This window comes from Polistes dominula, unplaced genomic scaffold, assembly GCF_049000335.1.
Source record: "Polistes dominula isolate Pdom_NZ unplaced genomic scaffold, Pdom_raw_medaka contig_82, whole genome shotgun sequence".
In the NCBI taxonomy this organism is placed as follows: Eukaryota; Metazoa; Arthropoda; class Insecta; order Hymenoptera; family Vespidae; genus Polistes; species Polistes dominula.
The window spans coordinates 1,327,905-1,343,096 of record NW_028301046.1 but is presented as its reverse complement, the minus strand read 5'-3'; the positions used below and the strand labels follow the sequence as shown (position 1 = coordinate 1,343,096).

Genomic DNA, 15,192 nt, shown 5'->3' with positions numbered 1-15,192 from the left:
TTTCTATATTTTATTATATAAAATAATTATATATATTTATTATAATATAATAATATATAATAATATAATATTAATATATATTTATAATTTATATATATTTTATTAATTAATTTATATTATTATATTTATTTATAAATTATATATAATATTATATATAATTTACAAATATTTTATTTATTTATAATTATAAATTATATAATAATAATTTAAATTATATTATTAATATTAACATTCGTAATATATTCATATACAATTTTATTAGATATCATCTAAAAACTTCGATACTTTTGATTGATAGTGTACGTGCATACATACGTGCATACATACATGCATATATATATGCATACATATTTATGTTGCATACGTGGATATCAGACAACGTAACACAAATAGAAATAGAAATAATGGTCAAAGCAACACTACACCATTACTACCATAACCATCACACCATCATCACCATCACCATCATCCTTACTACTACTACTACTACTATTATAACTATTACCATCACACTACTAGCAATAGCAATAGCAACAGCAATAGTATTCAGGAACGTCTAAAGCACGCATCGACGAGTAACCGAGTAACCGGTAATTGACTTTGTACGAGACCTGAGTTGCGAATGTTCTCACGAACGAGAAGAAGAACTTCGAAGGAGACTTTAAACGTGATCGAGAGACGACACCATGACAACTTCTATGTCATGGACTAACAAAATAGAAAAAAAAAAATAGAAAAAGGAATAAGTGATGATAGTAATACTTAATTCGATCAAATTTAACATTGACACGTTGAGCGTCACATGTAATTCTTAAACAAATTCTCGTCAGGCCACAGGCGTTACTTTGTATTGGAAAAATAGTTGAATGTGTCAGTCATTGGTGACTGACGTGGCCTATATGGAAAGTCTAATGTCAGTCACCGATGACTGATATGACGCTCACACACAACACACAACACACAAAACGTAAATTTATAATATAATTAAATAATTTAAATTAAATAATATAAAAATTATAATTAAAAATAATTAAACTCATAATTATATTATTAATATATTATAACTATATTATAATAAATATATTTTATTGTGTAATATTATATTATATATAATATATTAATTATATATTAATAATATATAAATTATATATATTAATAATATATTATTTATATAATATATAATATATTATATATAATATATTATTATTATTATTATCGAATAATATTTTATACTTATATATATATATATATACAGGTTTTGATGAATAATAAAAGAACGCTTAAAAAAATCGTAAAGTATTTTAACACCCCGGAAGATTCGCACGGTGTGAATAATTAATAGCTCTTGTAAGTACCTATTCTTAACATTAATAGCAAACGAAGAGATAGAGAGTGAGAGAGAGAGAGAAAGAGAGAAAGAGAATATAGAAAGGTCAGAAATATTGGCGGCAGCTTTGATCATTTCATTTTTAATCGGTGAGACAAACAAAGCTTATAAAAATAAAAACATTAAATCACGTAAGAGATTATGAAAGTGAACTTATCGAAACTAGTCGTAATAATAATGAATACACATATACACACATATATACGCATATACACATACATACACGCACATAATATGTAAATTATATGCAAGTATACACCTTATCCTTACATATATTCGTTAATTTATTCTCATAGACATTTTTCCCACCTTATTTCTTTCATTCATTATCTTTCTTTTTTTTTCTTTCTTTCTTTCTCTTGCCATTCAAAACAGCGGATGCTTAATTACAAACCGTGCGGAAATAATTGCTATGGTCGGGGTTATCAAACGACGATTATTATAAACACGGCACATCGCTAAAAGATTAATCGTTATAGGAGTTGTTAACAATCACACATAAACGTACAAAAACAGCAGCAGCAGCAGCAACTGAATATGAGTAAAAAAGACTCTCAGTAATAATACATACACCATCAATCGTTTAGCAAAATGATTTATTACCAACAGCAATAATCCCAGGAGTTAAGTACCTCCTCACCCCCTACTCTCCCCCCTTCCCCTATTGCTAATTCATATTCGATACTTTCTTTCATGTTATTTTCAATTTTTTTTTTTTTGTAATTATAAGCTTCACCAGTGTCTATCTATCTATTCACCCATTTTTTTTGTATTTGTAATCGACAAAATGAAAATTTTAGAAATTTTATCAAAATACAATCAACATTTGCAGATCTTGGGTTACACATTAACACGTTGAACGCCACACGAATTTTTATGGTAATCTTCGTCAGGCCACGTGCGACAAATGAGTTAAACGAAGAGTTGAATGTGTCAGTCACCGATGCCTGACATGGCCTGAATTTTAAGTTCAATGTCAGTCATTAATGACTGACGTGGCGCTCAACGTGTTAAATGAGAATCAATGATTTGTGAAACCATTAAAATTACAAAAAAAAATATTCATTCAAATTAAATTAGAATAAAACAATATATATAATATAACGTTATTTCATTCATTGTTCATTCCAGTTGTAATAAATCCTAAATAAATAATTATATTCAGGTACATAATTGTAGCAAAGGTAACAATTATCTTACGAAATGTTTACGAGCATTCAAATGAAAAAACTTCGAAATCTCATCGGAGATAATGTAAGTAAGCCTTAAAGCGTTATACTCTCATTTAAGTAGAAACATCCTATGCGGGATCAGACGTAACGAGTTGGATACTTAATTTCCAAGAGTAATTTTCGCTAAGAGGAGAGAGAGAGAGACAGAGAGAGAGAGAGAGAGAAAAGAGACCTTTCCATGGTTGATTCGAGATTCACGATTCTCTTCATCTCGACAAACTACACGAAAGATCCGATTGCATCTAACCATACATATATATATATGTGTGTATCTGTCCTGTATGTGTATGTATAGATTACATTCGTGTTTGTATACGGAATTCAAAGACGAATTATGAACGTACGCAAAGTTTACGAGCTTAGCTGTTAACTACAAGTAGAAAGTCTCTCCTCTTGCCGGAATCACGATCGATTTCCTCCTACATACATACACATATATATATATTTATGTGTATGAGTGTGTGTGTGTGTGTGTGTGTGTATGTAAGCATATGCATAAATAATAGTAGGTACTTATATTCTAACGCGTTTTAACATTCGAGAAACTCCAAACTCATTGGTGTTACGTAACTTGTGAAAGAGATAACCGAAACATGTTATAAAGAAAAAGACAAGTAAAGCAACTAAGCGTGACGCCATTTATCGGTTTACAACGCGAAAGAGTGTTCCACTTTGATGCACCACCCCTCCCCTCCCCTTCCCCCCTATCCAACTTGCCGCGTGAATCGCACGTTTATTTTATTTTTTTATTTTTTTTTTTTTTGACGTAAGAGACAAAAATGTTATGTGAATTTGTAGTTACGCGTTTAATTCTCACAATTAATCGATTATATATTTGATTACTTATGTTTAAGTAAAATAAATGATACGAGAGAGAGAGAAAATAAGTAAATTAAGTTAATTTATAACATAATAATTTTGTATAATAAGAATATTAATTATATTTATATATAATAATTAATTAATTAATAATTAAATAATAATTAAAAATATATATATATATATATATATATATATATATATATATAAATTAATAATACAATTATATTAGAAAATTTATGAAATGATATTTATTAAAATAACATTTAAAAAAAATATATATAAATTTATTTTACATATTAGAATAAAATTAAAAATATAAATTTATTTTATAAATTGAAATAAAATAAAATTAAAAAAAAAAATATATATATATATAAAATTTAAAAATTAATAAAATTAAATTATAAGTTAAATAATTTTGTAAAATAATATATAAATATAATTAATAAATGGATCGTCTACTAATATAAATTTTAATATTTCTTTTTGTGCTCATAAAATACACGTTGTTAGGATTTATTCCTAGAGAGAGAGAGAGAGAGAATAAAAAAAAGAAAAAAACTTGTTAACTGGGGTATAAAAATAATAATTTATTCTCATTTTGATAAAAGAGGATCGATGAGAGAAAATGGATTTGAAGTTTTATTAGAACTAGTTTTGTCGTAATACCTTTCTCCTGTCTCTTCGGCAAAAATAATAACGCTTTCTCACGCGAAACTATATAAAATGAAAAAAAAAAAAAAATAATAAGAAAATGTTCTTTAAGGTTGATTTCGATCGATAATGCATATAACCTATCTACGTTAAAAAAAAAAAAAAAAAATAAAAACAGAACTTATTTTGTCGTCTTACAAGAATGACTTGTAAATGAGTGAAAGGTATAAACAACTTTCTCATAATCCAACTTTCGATATTTTCGAACATAAATGAACAAATATCTTTCTCTCTTTTCTGTCCTTTCTTTCTTTCTTTTATTCATTCATTCATTCATTCATTCATTCATTCATTCATTCATCAAAGGTGTAAAAATGAAAAATCACGTGAAAAAAAAACAAGCACTGCTAATCGAAGAAGAAATTTCCTCCGTCACGGGAAACTGCATTTAAACATAGAGTTGTTGTTAAAAAAAAAATAAAATTAAAAAAAAAATAAAAAATAAGTAAAAAAACAAGAACAAAAATGCATTTGTAAATTTAAACAACGAAACAATCGTGTACAAGAAGTTTTACGAACTAAATACTAGAAGAAAGTTTCAAACATGGTTGGTAGTTGTGGGTGGTGGGTGGATAGAATGTGTTAGGCGTTTGATATATATATATATATATATATCAAACTTACGATTAGTTTTCTTCAAGAACGAGAAGTTTCAAATGTGTCTAATAACTTTGTAGAAATAATGTCAATGTAGAAGTGCATCGCAGTGCATTCTTACTAATTGCTTACTAAAATTGTTACTTAAAAAAAAAGTACCCGCCTCCGTTCCAAGAATCACCCCCTGTATATATATATATATATATATTTATTATTTAATATATTATTTATATATAATATATTATTATATATTTATAGTTCATAATTAAAATATATATTATATTGATATATATATATATATTAAATTATTATATTATATAATATAATATAATAATTTATAATAACTAAAAATATATTAATATTAAAATATATATTATATATTTTATAATTATATATTTAATATATATTATTTATATTATTATTTATATATAATGATAATATTATATATAATTTATATTTATAATAATGATTGAATCAATCATTCATACACATAAAAACGTAATTAAATCAAAGCCCTTAAGGGTTTTCTTCAAACATTTAACAAAAGTGATCATGAGAATGATGTTGCCAGTCCAATGATTACTGATGCTATAAAGAAAGAAAGAGAGAGAGAGAGAGAGAGAGAGATAGTGTGTGTGTGAGTCAGATACCCGATATCGATATTAATTCGATCATAAAGTATTCCAAGAGTCTTGGTCCACAAAGTGATTGTGATTGCGCTTGGGGCATCATCATGATGGCGTTTAGATTTATGAACGCAGAGTTGGTTGGGCCTTAGTTGTTCTATCTTATTTTCTTTCTTTTCTTTTCTTTTATTTTATTTTCTTTTCTTTTTTTGAACATAACTTAACTCTTCTTCCTTTGCAATCTCTTTCCCTTTCCAACAGATGAATAGAAGAAAATTGTTCTCTCAGGTTAAGAAGAGTTGTGTCTGTTACAAACTAACGTATAATATACTTAAGTATTCTAAGTTAAGTTCGCACACGCATGTGCATCGATACAGTTGAGTGCACACACTCGAATAAAGATGTCCATGTTTTTCTACATAATTATTAGAACCATCTTATCTATTTTTATTTCAATCTATTTTTTTTTCTTTTCTTTTCTGTTCTTTTTTCTTACTATATTTTATCACATTTTTTTTTTTTTAATTTTCTTTTTCTATTTTATTTTATTTTTTTTTTCTGTAAATATTTCTCGTTACCACACAATTTTCGATCGTATATTTCATAACGTTGCTGTGGGCATATTAAATGTTGGAATGCATACGTGTGCCGACTTTCGAAAGATAAGTAAGTAAAAGTGGTATGTATGATCGCATTCATTTTTGATAATGATAACTACTATCACGTTACGACTCCATATATATATATATATATATATATATATATATATATATATATATATATATAATATAATATACAACGATGGTAAATTTAACGTGACGATATAGAAAATGTTAAATTAACTTGTAATTATAAATGTAAAAACAAGATTTGTTTTTTTAATTATATAATATTAATTTATATAACATTAAACTATATATATATTTAAATTAAATTACTGTATATATATATTATAATTAATATATATTAAATATAATTATATAAAATTATTAATATATTAATATTTATACTATTAGTACTATTAATATTAATACTAATATATATATATATATATATTAAATTAATTATATATTAATGTATATTAAATTATTATTAATATTATTCTCGCGTGACCAATTTAATCAATTAAATTCTATAATAAGACAATATACTAGAAAATAATAATAATAATAATAATAATAAATGATATCTTTCTAATCAAAATAATTTCAATAATAACCTAATGAATCTTAATTTGATTATATCTAAATGTATTACAACTACAACTATTATCAAAAGATTTATACGAGATAGTAATAGGAACTTGGCACAACACTCGTGTCGAACTATGCGAGTTTCCCCTTTGTTCGTGTTTCTTTCACCAATAAATAAAAAAGAAAGAGAAATAAACCGAGAGAAAGAGCAACAACAACAAAATAAAAAGGAAAGCGTAGAAGGAAGCGGTCGTCGTCGTTGAGGAATAAGAAGAGGGTTGGAAGAGGGACGAGAAAGGGGGGATAAGGAGGGGAGGTGGGGTGGGGTGGTGGGGTAAAGGGGGGTAAGATGGTCGGCACGAAAGAAATTCCTTGGTCGATTCGAAGCGCTTCGCAAATCCACCGATGCGATCTGATATAAAATCGTAAAGGAAAATGTGCCTTCCAGGGAGGTCCACACAAAACAAAAGGAAAAAATTAATAGAGGTGTGTCTGTGATGTATGTATCTTTTCTGTGTGCGTGTGTAGATAAAACAAGAAGAATAAAGAAATGATTTTAATGAAAAAGGAAAATTAAAACCAAACAAACAACAAAATGAAAAGAAAAGAGCAATTGAGTTGGTCCCAGAAATAAGAAGGAAAGAAAAGGTTCCCAGTTTGAAGAGATATGTGTGTGTGTGTGTGTGTGTGTGTGTGTATGTGTGGATAAAACAAGGATTATAAAGAAACGATTTTAATAAGAAAAAAAAAAAAAATGGAGTTGCGTAACGTCACATCGATGGATATAACACAACGAGTTAATTACGTTACTGCGATCTGAGGAGATCAACGTACCAAAGGAAAAGAGAACAAGACTTGGATGAAATTGAAGCATGAGAGAGAGAGAGAGAAAGGGGTGGAATAGGGGGAAGACCGGATCGTCAACGATAAAATGAAACGAACGAACGACCAATCGTTGACGAGTCTCTCTCTCTCTCTCTCTCTCTCTCGCTTTCTCTCTCTTGCTTTCTCTCTTTCTCTTTCTCGTTGTATACGCGAAGTGATGAAGAAGAAGAATCCGGTCGTTCAGTTTGAAGACGTTGGTTGCCTGCACCCTTAAATCCTGAGATTAACGAAGCGAACACGATCCTTTTATCCCTTATGGCCGATTCAACTCCTATCCAAGAAAATTCTTTTAAACTATGCTATATATATATATATATGTGTGTATATAATGTAAGTGTGTAATAGTTTGCAGGATAGACCAACCATTATGAATTCATACATAATTATATTGGGATTTAATTTTTGAATAATTATTAATTCTTTGATGTAATTTAATTTAGTATATATTATTATTAAATAATTAGCAATAAAAAAAATAAAAATATTTGCGATAAAAACTATTCCATATTTTCTAAGTTTATTATATTTATTATTTAAAAGGTTATGTTGGTCTTTGGGTATTGTAAGAATTTCAATAGATGACGGTGTATTACAATTCAATTATTTCACGTTTTTCTCAGAGTTACATATGACATAACTGACATTCTAATTGTGGTATTATTTTGTTGTTATAATTAACTAAATAATTTAGAATTATATTAAATGAACATTTTAAAAATCGTTGCCACAGCAACACGTACCCTAAGCAAGCATCCTAGTAAAAAAGGAAATAAATATAATCCGAAATTTTATTGAACCGGCTTCATATATTAGTTATTAAACTCAACACAACTCTCTAAAGAATTACACATCTACATACACACATCGTGGTTTAACTCTATGCAATCGAAGTACGACGGTTCTCGCGGGGTCGTTGCAGCTGCAGCTGCAGCAGCAGCAGCAGCAGCAACAGTTTCCTGGATCGGCAAAGGTTTATCCATGTGTGCGTCGGTGTATGAGCCACGAAGGATGCGGAACCAGTCCGTGACGTCACGTGAAAGGGACCTACCGTGAACACGAGATCCTACCGATTTCCGGGTTCGGCTCCCGGGTGCCACCACTACCTTCACTACCATCACCACCACCATAAGACCACGAACATAAGAGACGCCGATTTATTAAACCTTGTAATTCTTCTAAAGTCAAATTTATAACTCTTGAGAAATGTATATAAATATATTTTCATTCCTTGTATTCAATAATTCCGATGTACAGTTTATTATGCATATGTTAGAGGAGAGAAGAGGAGAGGAGGCAAATCGGTAAGTAATGTAAGTAAATTTTTATTTTAATGTCAAATTCAAACAGGTTGAGCTGATAAAATAATACATATGCAGAAACAATATTACTTTCCTGTTCCCTCAATATATATATATATATATATTGTAGAATTATTATAATTTAATTTCTTTTTATACTATTTCTAATTTTATAATTTTATAATTTTATATATAATTTAATTCAAATATTAAAATTATATATATATATATATATATATATATATATATATATATATATATAAAAATTTAAATTACAATTTTTTTATTAATTAATCGATAAAAATAAAAAATAATCTCTTAAATCACCCAAATAATAATTATCTTTATATATATATATATATATATATATATATATATATATATATATATATATATATATTATATATATACATTCCTAGATTCTCCAAATAGGGGTTTACTTTAAAAAAAAAAATCTAAAAAAAAAAAAAAGAAATATTACATAAGAAAAATCTCGTTAGCTAGTAGGATTAAAGATTATCAAGAATTATCGATGAGAACGAGAAAGAAAGAAGGAAAGAAGGAAAGAAAGAAAGAAAGAAAGAGAGTGTAATGTAGAAGAAACGTCTACTTAAAAAAAAAAAAAAAAAAAAAAAAGGTGCGTAGTAGAACGGGTTTTCGCGCGATAAATCATCTCGGAAACGTAAGAGCGAAAGCGTGGCCTACGCTACGGGGACGACGATTGTAAGGGAAGATAACGATGAACGACGTCGGACTGGTTAAAGTCGATGTATTATGTACGCCAAGTTGAAAAGCTATTTTCAGAGCCGACAAATCGTCGCTCGTAATGCCGCTGAGTTACAACATCGCCGTGTGAGTTCTTCCTTACTTCTAACAGAAACAGAAAAAGATAGAAAAAGAGAGAGAGAGAGAGAGAGAGAGAGAAGGATACTAAGGAAAACTCGATTAGAAGATTATCTTTCTCATTCCTCTTCAACTAAACTCAACTCAACTCAACTCAACTGAAGTAAACTCAACTCGTGAGAAGAAGAAGAAGAAGTAGATAACATTAAAGTAAGATTCACGATAGGTTTTCCAAGGTTCCAACCCTTTTCCTGCACCAGCTAATTCCTCTTTCGTTTAACAGGAGATCGACAGATGGTGCCAGCTTCTCAAAGTACCACCACCAACAAGCAACCAACAAGCAACCAACGAACCAACCAGGCAGGCAACCATTCAACGAGCTCAGCCCCAGATAACGAACAGTTACGTTCGTAGGTATACGTTAATCGATAATTTGTACCTAGCACTATTTACACATTGGACTACTCTGTTAAATAATCAAGATAGTAACTCGTCAAATCGAATCTATAGATATATATCTAAACGTGTAGGTAACTGTTACTATTTCTTATTAACCAATTCGTTTTATTCTATTTTATCTCGTTAGGATATCTATTAGGATTGATTAAACTAACTTTATCAGGATTTAACGCACACAATCGTTTACTTTACCCTAAGTAACACAACAGTAGGTTGATAATAAATTAACAAAAAATAATATATAATAACTAGGGGTACCCTACCACGCGTTGCTGTGGCTCACAATCAGTCCGATACACACGACTTTAATCATGACTCTTTGTTAATAAACAAATAATATTGCGATGATAAATTGAGATATAAACTATCTTATCTTTTAAGTTGGATGATACTGCACAGAGTGTGCTAAATTTGATTAAAATCGGTTCAGTAGTTTAGGAGTCCATTGCGAATAAACAACGTGACACGTAATTTATATATATTAAAATGGTAATATGTTTATTTTACACAACGAATAAACACGTCGAACGCACTTAACTGATTAATATACATATTTATTATTATTATTATTCAAATGACACGTTATCCGTGATTATTTGGTTAATAATTCAAAGAAGGTTGTTGAGTAGTGTATTAAACCCTTTTCCTGTGAGTAGAAAAGCCGTGTGTGTCTTCTTAAAAATTAAAATGCACTAGGTTACGTTACCTCAACGAACTTGAAGGACGTGGATGGGGGATGGGGGATGGGGGTGGTTGTTTCAAACGTAAATGCATTTTTAAGCTTGTCATTGTGTTACTCAGCTCGAATTAGACTCGAACGAAGCCCGGAACTAAAGCGCCTAATTCGTGAGTACCAAAAGTCCCCGCCAATCTGCGTGTCTTTGTCGTACCCAGTAGTGGAAGAAAAAGAAAAATGAAAAGAAAATAAAAAGGGAGAAAGAAATAGAGAGATAGAGAGAGAGAGAGAGAGAGAAGGGTGGGTGACGAGAGCTACCCCCAGTCGACACTTCGCGAGGCCGCATTTAAAGAGCCCTTTTTCTTTTTTTTTTTTTTTTTGCCGGAGGAAATGTCTCGGCACAAAGTGTCATATAACGTGCCTTCAACGTATCACGTGGGGAAAAAAAAAAAAAAAAAAAAAAAATAAAGAAAAGAAAAGAAAAAGAAAAGAAAAATTGGGTATTCCGAGGGTAAACGAGTTAAACGAGTTTTCATTCGACGCTTTTATATCCCCTTCTTGGTTAATCAGTATTCCTATATTTACGCGGGTATAATACACGCATACAGAGACATATACAGATGCACAGTATGCTAATTCACTGGGTTAGACACATCTTCATAAATTATTATTTTCTTTTAAAAGAATCGTATTTAAATCGATAAGTTTTTTTTTTGTTTTTTTTTTATAAAAAAAAAACCACTCGACCAACTTTTATATCGTATCGTTCATTTTCAATTTTATCTTTCATCAGACAATTAGGACAATAAAAATGTGTATATTGGAATTTTTCTCACAGTAAAATGTTAAATATTTTATTCAGAAACCAAAAAAAAAAAAAAGAAGAAGAAGAATTTTTTGGTGTGAATGTTAAAAATGAATATACAAATTTCCATATATATATAGATTTAACCAGTTAAAGTGTGTTGGACGTGTATACACGTCGTTGCGTTTGTTTGTAATTTCGCACCCTTTGGGGTAATCTTTTGAAACTAAATTCTACAGTCAACTGGTTAAAAAAAAAGGTTAATTTAAAAATATTACAACTAGAAAGATTGTATAACTTTTGATACGATGCAACAACTCCTTCATCATTTCAATAATATTTGTTTATTTTTGTATTATTTTTAAGATGTATTTTAAATGATTTAAAAAAAAAAAAAAAAGTATTTTATTTTCATATAATAAACACAGGTCACGTGTATATCGGTTCTCTAATGAATTTGTTTTCTCGAGAGAAAGAGAGGCTTAAATTAATTTAATAGAACCAATTTAATTCAAATTGAAAGATCGATTACGATCCACTTGTAAAAACTTATCAAACAAACAAACAAACAAACAAAACCTCGTCATAGCTTTTATTTTTTATTTTATTTTACTCATATTTTTTCTTTTCTTTTTTTTTCCTCGTAAAGTGGGACGACGGATTGTACATTTTTTATAAACAATTCTATATTTAATTTAACCTGACCTATCACATATAAAATATAGTCTTATTAACATATATATTTCATATGTATTATATATGAAATAGAATACATTATATAATATATCTATATATATATATATATTAAAATAATATCTCAACACTTGAGATAACTATCTAATAGATGAAATGAAAAAGAAAAATGAAAATGTATAACACAAAATGTTATAAAATAGTATAAAATTATAAAACAATGATAATTCATATCTAATTGTAAAAATATAGTAAATTATTAAAAAGCAAATATTAAATAAAAATATTTATAACACACTATGTTATAAAATACTATAAAACTATCTATGATAATTCATACCTAATTGTATAAATATAATAAAATAAATAATTATAAAAATATAATAAAATATTATAAAATTATAAAACTATCCTTGATAATTTATTTAATTATAAGAATATAATAAATTATTAAAAAAAGCAAACGTTATAAATTAAAATATTTATAACACACCCTATTATAAAATATTATTAAAACAATGATAATTCATATCTAATTGTATAAAAATATAATAAAATAAAATAATAAATATAATAAAAATAAAATATTATAAAAGTATCCATGATAATTTATTTAATTATAAAAACATAATAAATTATTACAAAAAAAAAGCAAACGTTATAAATAAAAATATTCATAACAATCTCTATTATATATAAAATATTATAAAAACAATCATAATTCATATCTAATTATAAAAAAAATATAATGTAATAAATTATTAAACAACAAACATTTATATTATATCATATTCATAATAAATTCACGATCGATACTACACAATCGTAATAAATGACAACAACTACAATTCAACTTTATTATTCCTATCGAATAGGTTAGTCGACGTTATGGGAAAGATGATTTTTCCATAGCTGCTTGATCCTTTGTGTTATTCAAGAAGAAAGAGAAAGAGAAAGAGAAAGAGAGATGTATAAAAGGAAGAGAAAGATAAAAAAAGAAAAAAAAATACAAAGAGAGATAAAGAAACAAGTAAAAGAGGAGAGAAGGGTTCACGTGAGTCGTGTCCATGGTTGGAATTGGCCTTTGCCCGAGGAAGAGGAGAATAGTACACCATGGATACCGTCTTTCTAATGCACCATGTGAAGTGAACCCTAAGAATGAATCAGATCTCTATGTACATAAACGTTGTACACTAGAAAGAGAAAATCATCTGTACACACACACACATACACAGCAGCCAGACATAAGCTATATATATATATACAAGCATATAGACATATCCATATATATATATAATAAAATGTATGCGTGTTATGTGTGTATGTTGGTTGGATCGTCCAACCTCTGCCATTTCCCATAGATCCCGTAACAAGGAGCCACACCCATGTACCCGCGGATCGTTCGGCGGCTTAACATTAAACGCGTTATTCCGCAGTTGCGCCGTGCAACAAGAGGAGCAAGCCTCTACGAACAAAGAGCAGATTCCTGCGTGTTGCACGTGGTGCACACACACACACACCAACATCCAAGATCCCATTCTTTCAACAACACCAACCCAACAACAACATAGTTCTTCACCAATGAGAGATCAACCTTTTACTTTCTTCTCCCAAAACTTATTCTTCTCCTATCAAGTTAAGAATTTCAAATGGGAATGTAGAGAGAGAGTTTCTCCTCCCCATAAACCTCCATTTCACATTTTACAGTATTTCGACCCGATGATATTTCTTCTTGTTAGATTATGTTACATTGTTTTTAGAAATATTAACCTAAGTTAATAATAAAGTTTAGTTATGATTCTATGTTTTCTTATTTGTACGTGAGTGAAGATTGATAATTTTGATTAAAACAATGCTGTGTTTTGTTTTGTTTTGTTTTGTTTAGTAAAACGTGTTTGAAGAAAATCTAGATGAAGTTTCTTTGTTTCAAAAAGATTCGTTTCGTTATGTAACAACAACCAACAACATCAACTTCTCGGATGAAATTTGAAATAGAAGAAAGAACAAAAAAAAAAATAGAGAGAGAGAGAAATGTAAGCAAGAGAAAGAGAAAGAGAGAAAATATGCTCTGACGAACGAGCATAAGCGCATTAAAGTAGAAATTATGGTAGATGCAAAGCACGACCTTTCGCTACTGTGTACCACCATCGTCGTCGTCGTCGTCGTCGTTATCCTATCTCCCTCTCTCTCCCTCTCTCTCTCTCTCTCTCTTTTCTCTTTGAGAAAAGTTATGCATAATAACTGGTTAGTATTAAGTAACAAAAATAAAAATAAAATTAAAAAAAAAAATACTAAAAAAAAAAGAATCATCAAAGGGGGAAAGATCCGTAATATAGTGAAACCAACCAATCGTATGTAATAATAATAATAATAATAATAATAATAATAATAATAATAAAAATAATAATTCTTTTCGAAATTTAAACATTAACTGACGTACGTAGTCACACGATTAGCCATCATTATTTAGCGATTGAGTACACACAAGTTCTTATTTGCTTTCCCCCACCCCCATCCCTTTTTGTAACATCGAATATGATTGCACGTAATTTTAAGGAAAAAAGTGGAGGGGGGGGGGGGAAAGCAACTTTGACATGTGTCTAAATAATTCTTGAAATTTTCAAGATGTAATAAGAAAAATAGAAAAAAAAAACAGATGTGTGCAAATCATACACGATTGAAGTAAAACCTTTCAAGGAAAACACGGCTAAGGTACGTGAATATATTGAAACAATTAAATTTGTAATACAGCGCCATCTATTGAAAGAATCTTACAGAATTTAGATAACTTCTAAAAACAAAATGAAATGTTGATAATTCAAAATAAAATAACAGATGTGTGCAGATCACACACGATAGAAGTGAAACCTTCAAAGAAAATCAAGCTTCAAAATAATTGAATTGTAATACAGCGCCATCTATTGAAAGAACCTTACAGAACTTAGATAACCTCTAAATAAAA

At 28.6% G+C, this 15,192-nt stretch overlaps 1 protein-coding gene and 1 long non-coding RNA gene across 4 annotated transcripts in view; one reads left to right on the top strand and one right to left on the bottom strand.

Moving 5' to 3' along the window:
* Positions 1 to 15,192, bottom strand: part of Eip78C (Ecdysone-induced protein 78C) — a 105,532-nt gene that overhangs the window by 46,026 nt on the left and 44,314 nt on the right. The gene's annotated exons all lie outside the window — the stretch shown is intronic.
* On the top strand, positions 9,373 to 14,438 carry LOC149031617 (uncharacterized). Its single transcript, XR_016177519.1, has 3 exons — positions 9,373 to 9,807; positions 9,881 to 10,123; positions 14,116 to 14,438. It is a non-coding gene; the product is annotated as an uncharacterized LOC149031617 (long non-coding RNA).